At 39.1% G+C, this 14,141-nt stretch overlaps 1 pseudogene; it reads right to left on the bottom strand.

Annotated features, from left to right (window-relative positions):
• Window positions 1–2,833: 2,833 nt before the first annotated feature.
• LOC119238123 (ubiquitin-associated protein 1-like) lies at window positions 2,834–4,327 on the bottom strand (annotated as a pseudogene).
• Between the last annotated feature and the right edge of the window lie 9,814 nt (window positions 4,328–14,141).

Genomic DNA, 14,141 nt, shown 5'->3' with positions numbered 1-14,141 from the left:
TTACTCACCAGAGCACATGAAGTGAGAGAAGGAGCTTAGACCTCGAGCCACGTCATATAGAATTCCCAAGCCTGTTTTCCATCTGCTATGTTATACTCTATGGGTGAATAACTGAGAAATTAAATTTCATAATTATTTTAAAGTTTGTATGAAAGATCTTCCTTCCATTGGCACTTCAGCTGGAGATTACAGGACATCATTAGTTCAGTTTTGTGTCCTCTGGCTCTTTGACCTTTTACGTATCACTGCATTGCCACAAGGGCCCTCCATTTTTAGAATAGCAGAGATTCAGCTTAACGTAGCAACCCTACTTCACCTTCCTGCTTCTTTTCCTTTCATTCATTCAAGCCCCAACTTCTGTTTCAGATTTCCTATTGAGTTACTGACTCCTTTGCTCTCTTTCCCCCGCTTATTATTTGGCTCTAATCTCTATTTTGACTATTGATTCTGTGGGATTCTTGGCTACAACAGCATCTTCTGCTCTGGGCAAGAGACCCTGTTTCCAACCCCGCTTGGCTGCCATGCTCAAGCCCTGTCTCTTGAGAAGAAAAATCAGACTTTGAGGTCAGTGAGATTCACTATAAGGTAAGCTTTCAAATATTAAACTAAAATTTAAAGAGTGCAAACGAATGTCTCCCCTTGGGTTTTGATATATGTGACTTACTGCTGTTTGGAGCTCTGCTGTACCTCAACTGCTATTGTTACGTTTGTCATATCAGTCAATCAGAGGCAATTATGAGACTGCCAACTCCATCTGTTTTTCTCAGTGCAGCTGTCTAATTCTGAAGCTATTAATAATCTTCTTATCTGTCTTAGTTTATCATCCTTCTTTTTTCCCTGCTCCTTTTCCAACATTTTGATCACTGGTGTTGCTATGACTTGTGAGATAGTTGCAAGTAGTGGACTTAAGTTATTAATATTGATTCCACCAATCTGAAGTAAGAGGGAATTATTTTCATGGTGGGTGCCTGCTATGGGCATTGAACTATAAATTATGTAAGGTATTTTCAAATGGAGAAAAAGATCATTTCTTAGAGTGTGGACCCGAATGTTATCACTGGATTGTATACCAAATAACTCCACTGGCATGGGAGATTAGTGTCATCACCCCAAATTCCACGTCATGTCAGAGACTTGTAGTCTGGCCAGGTATCAGAGATTTCACATTTAATTTATCTTTCCCACATCTAGTAATACAAAGGAATAATAATGAAAATAATGTATTTCTTCAATAGCAGTTGGAATTTCAAATTGGCATCTAAAATTATGCTTCTGGAGCCTCATTTCTGTGGCACTAGAGTCTGTGATTGAAGGTCAAGTGCTGAGTGTGTGCTCACACCAGGCTGCAAGCCTCTCTACTTTGTGATCTTTTTTATTTAATGGACATGATATGGGAAGAGAGGGATCCGATTTCACTAGCTTTTAGGAAAGGGAGAGACAAAAGCACATTGAATTGTGTAAGGTTTGATGATCAGGCCAAACGGTCAGAATATTCCTTCCTATTTTCTTTCCTTCTTTCATTCTTCTTCAGAGATTGGGGATTTGGTCATTCAGCACAGTAAGAGAATTCAAAGAGGGTCTGTGAAATTTTCCTTAATTTTATTTGTATCTAGATAATCCGCCTTAGATACTTTTGAAAGTGGTAGTACATAAATCTATCAGTGTATTAACTCAGAGCTGTTCATTTCCCAAGTCCCCAGCTTCCTCCTCTATCCAGTAGAGATAAGTAGGGGAACAAATGGTAAATTGTATGTAACCAAATTTAGCATCTCTCATGGCTTCAGCCAATTTGTTTCAATGGGGATGTTGGATAGGAGAAATTGCACAATATAAGTAGATCCTTAAATTTGTTTTTTACCTTTTAGATTTTTATTAGTAGTTATCTCTGAAGAATCAAAATAGTTATAGCAAATTACTTTAGATTCATCAGGACTGTATATCCATTGTATTTAGATCTTTAATGATGTACACCACAATACAAAACAAACCAAAGAGACTGATTTCTATGACTAGGTATTATTTGTTGTATCATCCTAGAGCAGGGGCTGGAGGGAGAGGCGGTTCCCCAGAACTGAAGTGTGGAATTAGTGCTGAGTGACTAAATCGTGTCTTGTTTCTCCCCCACTCTGTGCTAGGAAGGATCCAATGATTTATTAAACCGGCAACTGTTAGAGCAGGGGGTCCTAAAAATCCTGGGTAGCCGAGGATTGTGGTCCAAACCAAGCCAAAACAAACAGGCTGGGGAAGGAAAGCATGGTAACTGCCTGTCTGAAGAGGCAAACAAAGGGCCCTTGGGGAAAAAGACATCTTTGCACCTCAGGCATCCCAGAACCAGAGTAACACTAAGACTTTGTGAAAAGGAGAAAAATGAAACAAAACCCTGGAAAAACCTTTCAATTGCACTCAACCGGGGTTAGAGGTTCAATCCACCAGCACAGAGGAGGGAGGCATCTAGCCCCAAAGCAGCACTGAGTCTGGCCCTTCCACTTTTCTCCCTGACTCTTTAAGGCAGCCAGGCCAGGTTTCAGCTAAGGACAAACCCCAGAAGTCTCTCTGGAGGGCCAAGGTGGGAAGGACACTTCTCAAAATACAAATATGTTTAATATAGACAGAACCAGGACAGTTCTGGGGGTGTTCACATGCCCCAATCTTCTCTACCTTCTCCTCAACTCAGGGCCTAGGCTCACAGAGGCTGGTGAGCAGAGTCTCCACACCTGACTTCCACCCCCACCCCTCCACCCCAAAGAAAATCTGGAAGGGTGCCCCACAGGTGGCTCTCCAGGGCCTCCTGCAGGGGGCTGGTTCTGTGGCAGGGCCTAGGCAGGGCCTGGTCTCAGCTGGCTCCTGCCCAAGCCACGAGGTCTTCCAAAGCATTGTCCTGGTCGTTGCTGTGTAATAACAGAACTTCCTTAATGTCTTTCAGTTCAAAGCCCATTTCCTTAAATTTGCTCATAAGCTGAAGAAATTCCGTCACCTTTTCCTCTGAACACTGATGCATTTCCAGAGCCTCTTCCACTAAAAGAGGATTGAAGCCCTTCTCACAGAGCTGTCCTTGTGCAAAGAGATAGTTGTGAATCTGCTCAATATTTTCTCCTTTCTTCTTCATGCCTCTCAGGACACACTAATATGAGTAGCCCACGTTGACTACTGTCTCCACACAATGCCACTCACTGGGGGACAGTGTCTTCAGTTCAGAATAGGCCTGGGGACCGCTGGGGTTATTGGGCACTTGTGACACTGAGAAATTAGGACGTGTGACCATAGGACCTATATTTGGAGGTGATGATTCTTATGTGCATACAGACAAGACAGAAAGGGAAGGCATCTGGGAGATCAGATCAGAAGGGGGCAGGGTTGGCACCTCTGTGCCACTGTCTAAGTTCAAAGCTGAAAGTCCAAAAGAATGATGCCCATTGAGCTCACTGGTACTGAAACGTGCCATGTGGAGGCAGGATGTGCTATAGAAAGTGCTCGCCTACTTGGCTGTCTTCTCATTGCTGTCATCAGAGTCAAGATTGGGGAAGGACAGGGATTTGATATTGCTTACTACAGGGATGGGGGGAGGGGCACTTTGGAAGACAATGGCATCTTTTCATAGTTACCCAACTGTGGTAAAGTTATAAAACCGTTGGGTTTGTGAAGAGGCTTGAATCTAGGGTTGCTCCCTCCTTGGATGCCAGGACCTCCTCATACTGTAACACAGACCCAAAGCCACCTCTGGGCAAGTTATTGTCCAATAACTGAGCCATAATGGGTCAGTGGTTCCTATAAGAATATTTCTCAGTTCCTCTTTCTCATCAATAGTTTTTAATTCCAGATTATCAAATAGGTCTTCTTCACACTCAAAGTCAGCAGGATTGAAATCTGCCTTTGTGTGCGGTGGGCTGAGAACTCTCTTTTTGGTGGCACTGCTGCTGTCCTGAGTTGGGGTGAGGATGCTGTTGTGCTGTAAGCTGGCAAGGACGGGGTTAATTGGAGGTGGCATTGGGGTGGTACCGTGAGTCTTGGAAAAGCTCATTTTGCTGTCACCCTCAGGGTCACTCTTAGAATTCACTTTAGCTTCTGCTTCCTCAGCCCTGCCTTCTGCTTTCCGCGGGGCTTCTTGAATTTTTTTAGTGTCTTCAGCCCACTCAATGGTTTTCTTTTCCAAGGAGAAATCATACGCGAAAATCTGCACCCAACTTCTTAGAAGCCATTTAGAACCTGAACACTATTGCCTTCGCTGTCCCAGAAGCCCAAAGGTATGGGCGCCTGCTGGCATCTCAGGCTTGGTCACCACCGATGGCCCTTACTGTCACTGTAGCCACCGCTATACCACAGCCGCCATGTTGAAATCCTGATACTTATACAATTTAAAAGGAGAATTGAAGAGGATTAGTAAGAATACTTTTGCTTGCAAGTTATAGATCCCCATCTCAAACTGACAATGCAAATAATTTAATTGGATCATTTATCTGTAAAGTTAATGGGTAGATCTTGTCAGTCAAAGCTGGATGGAGTGGCTCAAATTGTGCCTTTAACTTTAGTCCTTCCTATTATTTATCAGTGCTTTGTCCCAGATGGAATCTGCTCTCAAGCATTCTCTTTCTACAAAGTGGCTACTGGAAATGCCATTTTGACATTCTGATGACACTCAATCCAACTGCAAAAGCCTCTTTGTTTTCTCCAGCAATTCTCCAAAAGTTTCATTGAATGAGCTTGTGACCCAAGGCCAACCTGGAAGCAGAGACCATGGGAACCACTGCTCTGATTGAGGAGATTCAGGGCATTGATTTATGTCAGTAACCATGGTAGACCATGCAGCCACATGGACTGAGTAGTGTAGGAGCATCCTCTGAATTCCCCCAGGGAAAATGTGGGGTCTTTTCTCCAGAAGAGGAAATCAATCTTGGACAAGACTTAGTAATAATAGTTGACAGCTAAATAGTGCTTCCACAGGGCCAGATACAGATCTGATTGCCTTAGACATATTAAGCTATTTAATCATCAGAACAACCCACTTTACAGATGGAGAAACTGAAGCACAGTGAAGTTAAGTAACTTGGCTTGATCACACAGCTAGTAAGTGGCAGAGCAAGGATTTAATGCAGGCACACAGTGCTAGAGTTCATGCTTTCTAAATCATCAGGGAATGCAACCTCTGGGATGAAAAACAAATGTATTTCCACTCAGACTCTGCAATTATGACTTTCAGTTTTTGACTCGTTTGCTGATAAAATGGTAGGTGTAGAAATGGCTCTTTATCCTTTTGATTTTTGTCTCCTCATCTGTAAAACAGTGGGGATAATTTTACTTAGCACATTAAAAGTAGATATATTACAGGCTTATGGGTAGGTACTAGGCAATTGGTAATTAAAATGACAATCTTATTGACATCCCTTGGCGCATTAAAAAGTATCCCTAATCCTCTGAATTCCTAAAACTCATCTTTCATGGACTGTGAAGTAGTATTTCCTTCCCTGCTGGCCAAGAAAATGGTTAAAGAGCAGATCTTAGTTCTTATTCTCTTCTGTCTGATTTACATTTCAGTGATTGCTTCATCACTGATTTTACATTAAAGACAGAGGTGTGACTAAATAATTCTGACTTGCAGCATAAATTAAAAAAACGAATGTACTTAGAATTACACTTCCCCTTCCTTTCCCCTTACTCTGCCTTATCAACATAAAATACCATTTACTGAACACCTACACACAGTGTGTGGTGTTCTCCTCCTTGTTCCTTCCTAATTTTCTTGGCTTTTTCTAAAATGTCTTTTATTGTAGCAAGGAAATAAATCATTGAAAAGTATGACATTTCTTTTCAGTAAATAAGTAGGGATTTATATAACTCTTGAAGAGAGATAGTATAAATATGTATTTTAGTAACATTTTATGACAAACATTGGTGACAGTAGTTTCCTAAAGAGGAACCCTATATTCAAAATAATGAGACAAAACTGTTAAATTTTGGAAGAAAGAAGCAACTATTGTTTGTTTTTCTGGTTCTTTGGGTACTTATCAAATTGTGTTTTTCTCCTTAATACAGAATCTTACTTTTTCTCCTAAAGGAGAGGATTTTGCCAACTCCTTTAAATAGTAAAAGCAACAATACAAATATTATGACATATTTCAGAGGGTGGCTGTTAAACCAATAGGTAATACAGTTTCTGAAAAACAAAAACAAAAGCACCAAAAACATAACAGGGGACCAGGAAATGAAGTCCCTTCTTGCTTAACAGGATATTTGGCAAATTTATTTAGGAAGCAGTTCAATTCTTCTGAAGAGCTGTTAACCAAATGCCAATTTTTGTCAAATTTACTTCTGATAATTTTAACAAAAAATACAAGTTTAACAAAATGTAAGTTATATTGGAATTGATCATTAAAAAAATGATAAATCCTCCTATAAGACATGCTACTACTTTCCAACCAACTTTTTGACTTTCATGTAATTTATGTTTGTTTCAGATCCTTTCGGATTTGAATTTGGATGCTTCTGTCTGTCATTTTGTATTTTTTTAACTTCAAATACTTTTAATATTCTGTTGCCAGCATTTGAAATGACATATGAGCTTTCAGTTTGTATCTGTAGCCATTTACAATTTAAATTCAAAAGCATGTGAAATCACAATTTTAAATTAAATCTTAATTTTAAATTAAATTGAATTTCAACTTTAAATGGAATTAAATTAAATCCAATTTTCTTTTATTTTGATTAAAGATTTAATTACATTAAGTATTTAAATTAAGAATTTAAACTTAAAACTAAGAACATCTTAAATAAAAATACCTCCTCCCCACAATGTCACTACATAGGAAATGCAGAAACTTTGCTGGTAAGTGACAATTTGGATAGGTCAGTGTGTTATAAGTTCATTGAAATGATGGACATAAAAGGGTTAAAATGTTCAGAATGTATTAGGAAGGTGGGACTGTCAGAGTGCTTTGCTGTGGTAGATCCTGTGATTTGTATCTTTAATACTCGTTGACCATCGATCAGAAGGAAGAATTTCAAAAATATACTTTAAGATATCCTAAAATTGCTGAAATCTGACAAATTGTATAGTATTAAAATGAGTTTGGAAATCAGCAAAACAAATTTCTAAAATAAATATGGACATTTCTATTTTGCTAAGTTTCATTAGCAAAAAATCAAATATTAGCCTTCCTTTTAAAGCTCTTAAACTTCTCCTATTTTCAGTATTCTTCGCTTTTCAAGCTATGAAAGCCATTTTTACTAACCCAGTAAATTTGATAAACAGAACACATTACACATTTAGGAAGGTGAATTTTACGAAATTAATTTTAAGGACATTTACCTACTGCCAGTTGCTCACTTTTTTAAGTCTTGGCTTCCACATCTGTAAAATGAGAATGACAGCCTTGCCTTCTCCCTGCTTGTTCTCTCATCTGTGTTTCTCTTGTACCACTTATGTATTTCCATTAAAGCATTTTGTTCCATTTCTGTAAGTATTCCCTGGGCTTGCCACGTAGTAGAATATAGCAATCATATTAATAACAGCTCATGCCTGTCAAGTGCTGTAAACGTGCTTTGCCAAATTATCTCCTGTAATACTGACAAGGAGTTAGTGAGGAAGGTACTATTACTTCTCACTATAAATGAGGCGGCAAATCCTCAGAGCAGTTACTTATGCAAAAGGCAAAGGTAACAGGACTTCAAACCTACGTGGTGTCACTCCATGTTTAGTGTGCTAACATTCTAAGGATGCTGATAGACCTATATCTATATGTATTATATGTATATAATATATATTTCCAGTTTGATTTCTTTTTTTTTCTTTGTTTGCACTTCTCTCTCTTTTTTAAGAGATTTATTTATTTATGTGTACAAGAACTGGGGTACAGGCCAGAGGTGCAGTGGGGGTGAGCAGATCTACCAGAGACAGAGTGGGGAACAGAACAGGCAGATCTACTGAAATACACTGCTGAGGGGATCAGCAGACAATAAAGAAAAGGTCTGCTGCACCATGTGAGTTGCTCCCTGGCTGACCAGGGATCAAACTCGTGTTGCAGAGGCTTTGGATAGCTTCATAGTGCTGTGCTTAAGGGAGGCCCTTGTGATTCTCTGTTAAAGAATTTATTTTACAGCTGTTACACCAAACAGCATTTTAAACACCGATATATAACTTCCTAATAAGATAAAGCAAAGACAAACCATTTATCTTAATAGAAACAAGATATATCATCACTTAAAGTTTTCAACTACTGTTGTAATTTATCTATCATAATTGACAATGTAGCCATGAACAACTCATGTTAGCAAACAAAGAACACTTAAGTAGATATGGCTGTCCTAAGTTGTTTATTAGTAGGATTTTTACACTATCATTAGTAGTGGTAGCGGCGGAGCTGCAGCGTCCTGTCCTCTCCAGGCTGGATGGGGAGAGCCGTCTATGGGGTTGCTCATGGCCTTCCCAAGGCCAAGGCTCTTGAGGCCTGCGGATGTCGATCCTTGCATCTTCCCGTGCATGTGGACTGGCCTGGTGGTCCACCGGGTCTCAGGACTTTTGTGGCTCTCTGGACTGGATCGATGAGAATAACCACAGTGAATTTGTATGTGGAATCTTCACCAACCCAGTAAGGGCTCTGAACTCTCAGAGCCCTGATAAATGATTTAACCTGGCGTGGCCTTGTGTCTCAGCCTGCTTTATCAAGTCAGGGGAGGGAGGGCTGTGGTGTGCTGAGGGTTGGCTGTTCTGGTGGCAGCTCACCCTGGGAAGAACTTGCATCTCACCGGACTGCTTCCTCTATAGCTCTTGGATGTACTTAAAGGTGCCCCTCTTGGTTTACCTCTGACTCCTGCCAGATGGAGAGCTCTACTTTCTGGTTAATTTTTATCTTTTAAGACTAAATTTTCTTTTCTTTTTTTTTTTTTTAAAGATTTATTTATTTATGCATAGAAGAACTGGGGTACAGGCCAGAGGCGTCGGTGGTGATAGGATACACCAGAGACAGAGTGAGGAGCAGAACAGGCAGATTGACTGAAATACACTGCTGAGGGGAACAGTGGGCGAATCAGGAGAGGTCTGCCACACCATGTGGGTTGCTCCCTGGCCAGGGATTGAACTCGTGCTGCAGTGGCTGCGGTCAGCTTCATAGGTTGTGTCTTAACCCCTCGCGCCACCAGGGAGGCCCAAGACTAAATTTTCAAATCAGGAGCCCAATATAGCATGTTTTCAATGTTTTTAATAACGTGTATATGGACAATATGAGGATGCAAGGGAGAAGGGTAAGATGGCAGTGTGACTAAGTGATTAGTTACAAGGGAAAAGGGAATAAAACAACACCTGTAAGTACTTTAACTGAATTTACTTTTGTTTTAACTCACAGCAGGACTGCTGTGGACTAATCTGAATTCAAGAGAACTTTTGGGTCATTAGTTGTCATTGCTTTTTGTCAACTTCTGTGGAGTTACTAGATGTGTTGAAGATGTGTAATGAGCTAGGGCCACAGCACCTCTTTCTGTTGCTCTGTCTCTTTGTTTGTGGAGATCTCTTGATACCTTTGTCATCTACAGTTTATGCCATGCATGTGTGAAACTACCACAATTTGAAAGCAGAGACTTCCTGACAATCCTTTCCTCATCTGATAGAAGATGTTACCTTGTTCATTGAAAAAGATTTATTTATCCTTCCTTCCCTTAAACATTTCATGTGTTTTTACTGTTTCAGATACTACTAGGCATTAAAGCAACAAAGATGAAAATGATATGGTCCCCACTTTTCTGAGGTTCATAGTTTAATAGGAGAGACAGACAACAGAAAATTATGATAAAATCATACAAGTAGAATGTATGTGATACAAGGTGATGATAACATCCAACATTTATTGTGAACTTAATTTGTGTTAGACTCTGTTCCCAGCATTTTGTAGTTACTCTCATCTTATTCCATAAAACCCTATGAAGTAACTATCCTTATTGTATTGAGTTGAGAAAATTATTACAGATGAGAAAAATATTACAGATGCATTTCTTAAGACACAGATTTTAAATTACTTGTCAAGATTAGGGTGGTAGCAAAGAGATAACCTATATTTGGATCGACATAACCTATTATCAAAGTCATGGTACATGACATACTGTGTGATATTGCCCCTTGTATGGGAGTTCAAATAGAGTTTCCAATAGAAAAGAAAACCTTATTGCATTCAAGTTATAAGGAAGGCTAGAGACTTCAAGTTAAATTTTTGACTTTGGGAAAAGAAATCCAAAATTAAATAAGTATGTTTAGATTGAGAGACTAACACACAGTACTTAAAGGCCAGACAGACGGGTTGATTCCATGCTCACTCATTAGAGTTAACTGGGCAACTTAGGACAAGTTACTCAATCCTACTGAGTTGCACTTTCCCTCACCTGTAAAATGGAATAATGTTAGTATATAGCTCATAGGTGAGTGATGAAGGCTACATAAGTAGATATTTGCAAAGTACTTAGCAAGATACTTGAAAGTTAGTAGGCATAAGTGATCCATAAATGCTTAAATGCTTAGCTCTCATTAAATGCAATCAATGAATTTACAAATTATTTCTTTACTGCAAAGAGCCATGTATCCATTCTGTCTGAGTTTTGAGAGGAAGTAAATATGATATTGGTGAAGTAATTTGTAAAGTGGTTGGTGGAGGAAAATAGTCAAGAAAAATACAATCACCAAAGGTGAAAAATGATTCTAAGCTACATTTCAAGATTGAGGTTTGGATTGACTTGACCATTACTTAAAATATAGGGACTGAACCAGTCATTTTCAGAATGGCAGAATGAGCATCACAAAGAACCCCAAGAAGGACAGACAGAAAATTGCTCCTGCATTTACCATACTTAAACTTTGAAAACCAAGTGTAAAACAGAAACTCGGAAGAAGTAAGAGAAAAATGACTCAACAACATAGAAAGGAATGACTTACAGCTCATCGAAAATGATAAATTTCTCATACCTCATCAGAAACAAGGGAGCCAGAAAGCAGTGGGATTTACATACTCAAAGTTCTGAAAGAAAACAAAATCTGCAAACATGAAATAATCATCTAAATTATCTTTCAAAAGTGAAGGTTAAATAAAAAGTCTACAATTTAAAAAAAGGCAGAGAATTCTGTACTGGGCACTTTACATATATTATTTGATTTAATTCTGACCACAAACTTGTAAGTTTTATTTTATTTTATTTTTTTATTTTATTCATGTATTACAGATGCATTTCTAAAATTTGGGACCTCGGTACTATTTATAAAGGTGTCTTTATATTTCCCAAGTGGACTAGTTTGTGAAATATCTGCCAACCCCCATTCCTCCATGAGTTGAAGTCCTCATCTATTGTGTGTGAGTGTGTGTGTGTGTGTGTGTGTTCCAATTCTGAGCTCTGTCTTTAATTCTTCTTCCATACTTCCATTATTTTTATGGTCACCCTTTTTACATAATGCCTTTACCCTCTTTGACTCTATGTGCTGCCATGTATTGTGATTATATATGTTCATATATATAATGTATTTACATTATATGTAAAGTATATCTATACACATGTACATACACGTGTATTTACATATGGTATAACTGGATGGTTTTTCTTTGTCTTCAAGATTTAGCTTTGTACCTCCCATAGTATAGCAGTCCATTAAATATTTACTGAATGGTGCTTTAAGGTTTCTGGATAAAAAAATTAAATATTAAAATCAAATAGTAAGAAAAAAATCACCATATCCTGGTATTTAAAATGGTCCCATTTGGTTGGAGAATTATGTCAGCCTGGAGTCTTATTAAAATAAAAGCTGAAGGAAACAGAAATCTTCTCTCTCTTTTTGCTGTAGTCTCATGAGGCTACCACAGTATTCCAAAGCCAAACATACATGAATTTCTTCTCAACCATCATTGCTTTGGGCCCAGGGAAAATCAAGACAGATGTTAGTAGTCATAGAAGCTCACAGCTCATAAATTTATTAAGCTAAGATGGTAGCCAACTGCAATTTGATGGGGCAGGTATGGGAAAATTCCCACAAATTTGGAGTATAAAACATTGTATATTCTTGTGCTTATAATGAAGAATAAACTGATCCAATTAACGAACCACAAAATAGACTCTGTCTCATGCATGTTGTAAGAATTGTAGAAGTAGTATTCATTGAAAAATAGTTGATTTCTTAGCGAAGTCAGGACTTAAAATTTTTGTTTAGGGGATTTTTTTATGTGGGTCAGTTTATTTCTTAAAATGTGTTTTGTCTCTAAAGACACAGTTGGGTCAAGGTGGCTGAGAAGGTGGCTGAGCCGAGCTTTTTGTGAACCCTCTTATGGAGATCTTCATTTTCTCTTTTTTCGGTAAGCCTCTTCTTTGATTTCTTTTTCACTTCTCTGGTTTGGGGAAAAACCCCAAATTTTATTAGAAATACCCTTTTCCCTAGTACATACCAGTTTCATTTATTCCATTAAATATACCACAACTATACCTTGATTTATCTAGGTCATCTTTTTGGCTGTAGAGTCATTGAATTTACCAAAAATAAAATACAGTAAGACACAGTGATTAGTAATTGGAAATTGAGAGTGGTTCTCTGCCTAGGTCTTGATTAAAGGTCTTCAGCTCTAGTAAAGGTGAAGAGTGGGGACTATATAGGAAGGGGAAGGTGAATTCAGGAGAAGAAATAAAAGGGAAATATTTTCCTGTGAAGTATGGAGGCTGGCTCTTCATATTTCTTCCATTCCTACCTGGATTGGGTCCAAAAAAAAACCAAGAACAAATCTATTATTGGTATTGGGGACCTCTGCCAGCCAGAAGAGCCAGGATTGATATTTAAGGCAGAGCAGATAACTACCAAGTGGTGGTGCAGCTGCCTGGTGCAAATGTGGGACCATACTCTACCCCCAGATGTCCCAAACTGCCCAAGATGGAGGGACCCCTGGCTATGCAGTGCTGTGGTCTACACTGTGCTCCTGACCTCCAGAACAAGGGGCCTGCTGAGAAGGTGGCTGAGCCGAGCATTTTGTGAGCCTTTAAAACACAGTGATGTGCATGGCTTGTTTCTTTATCGAGGGAACTGCTATGGAAGCAGACTCCACCCAGCAAATGTCCTCCCATGTAGGGGGAACCCCCTAACCTCAGCAGCCATAGGTCTCTGCTGCAACCTACCAGCTTCTGTAGCTGCTGCTCCACTTGCCGCCATTCGTCAGTAGGTAGACCTTCTTTTGGTCTCTCTAACCTGTTGGTTAATAGAAACTGATTTTCCCTTTTGCTGCACCCTTTTGTTTGCATTTGTGGCAGAGGGTGGCTGGACTCAAAACCAGAGAGAGAAGTTCTGACTCAGCGATCGTTTTTAGATCCTTTGCCCAGTAACAGTGGGTCTTGGTGGTCTTGGGACTCCATGGATTTGGACTGCACACTCTGCAGTTCCCCACTGGCAAATCATGTAGGCTTTTTATAAATCTTTAGTAATGTGATCATACATTTTATTGCAAGTAAACAGTCAGACTCACATCACTTTTTGGAAGGATTTTTCTCTACTTACTGAACTCATGCTGTTTGCCAGCCACTGTCCTACATGTAGACACACGCATTGGTGAATAAGATAAATGTAGACTATTCCATTTCCTGTTTGATTTTAGTGGAAAAAGCAAGTGCAACTCTCCTTGATTTTTTTTGTCTTTGTATAACATCAAAGAGAATAAAAACATGGGCTCATAATCAGTTTAGTTTGTCTATATCGCTATAATCAACCAGCCCAAATATTCGGATGGGATGATCTAGTTGCAACACCAACTGCCACAAAAATGCACATAGTACTATGGGATTTATAGCATACTTTCATCCATGCAATCTCTTTTAACCTTACTGAGTCTGTGTCTTCTCATCTGGAAAATAAGGTGTAACAATACCTATTTTGCATGAATATAGACAGCTTAGGGTTGTGCCTGCCCGTTTTGAAGGTCTGTATTTTATAGATGCTGAACCTGAACCTTAGAGAGGATATGTGAATTGTCCTTGGGTGGATGTAAAACTGAAGGGAAAAAATGGAACTTAAAATACAGTTTTTGAATTCTAAAGTCTGTGGTTTTTCCATTATGCATTAGTTGTTGCTCATTTGACCCCATCAATTATTGGGGAGCCAGGAATAGCCCCTCAGAAAATCTCCAGCCTTAGCGTTCTAGGAAAGCTGG

This window comes from Talpa occidentalis, unplaced genomic scaffold, assembly GCF_014898055.3.
Source record: "Talpa occidentalis isolate TD23 unplaced genomic scaffold, MPIMG_talOcc4v2.1 talOcc4.11, whole genome shotgun sequence".
In the NCBI taxonomy this organism is placed as follows: domain Eukaryota; kingdom Metazoa; phylum Chordata; class Mammalia; order Eulipotyphla; family Talpidae; genus Talpa; species Talpa occidentalis.
Note: the sequence above shows the minus strand (reverse complement) of the source record. Positions and strands in the feature narration are given on the sequence as shown.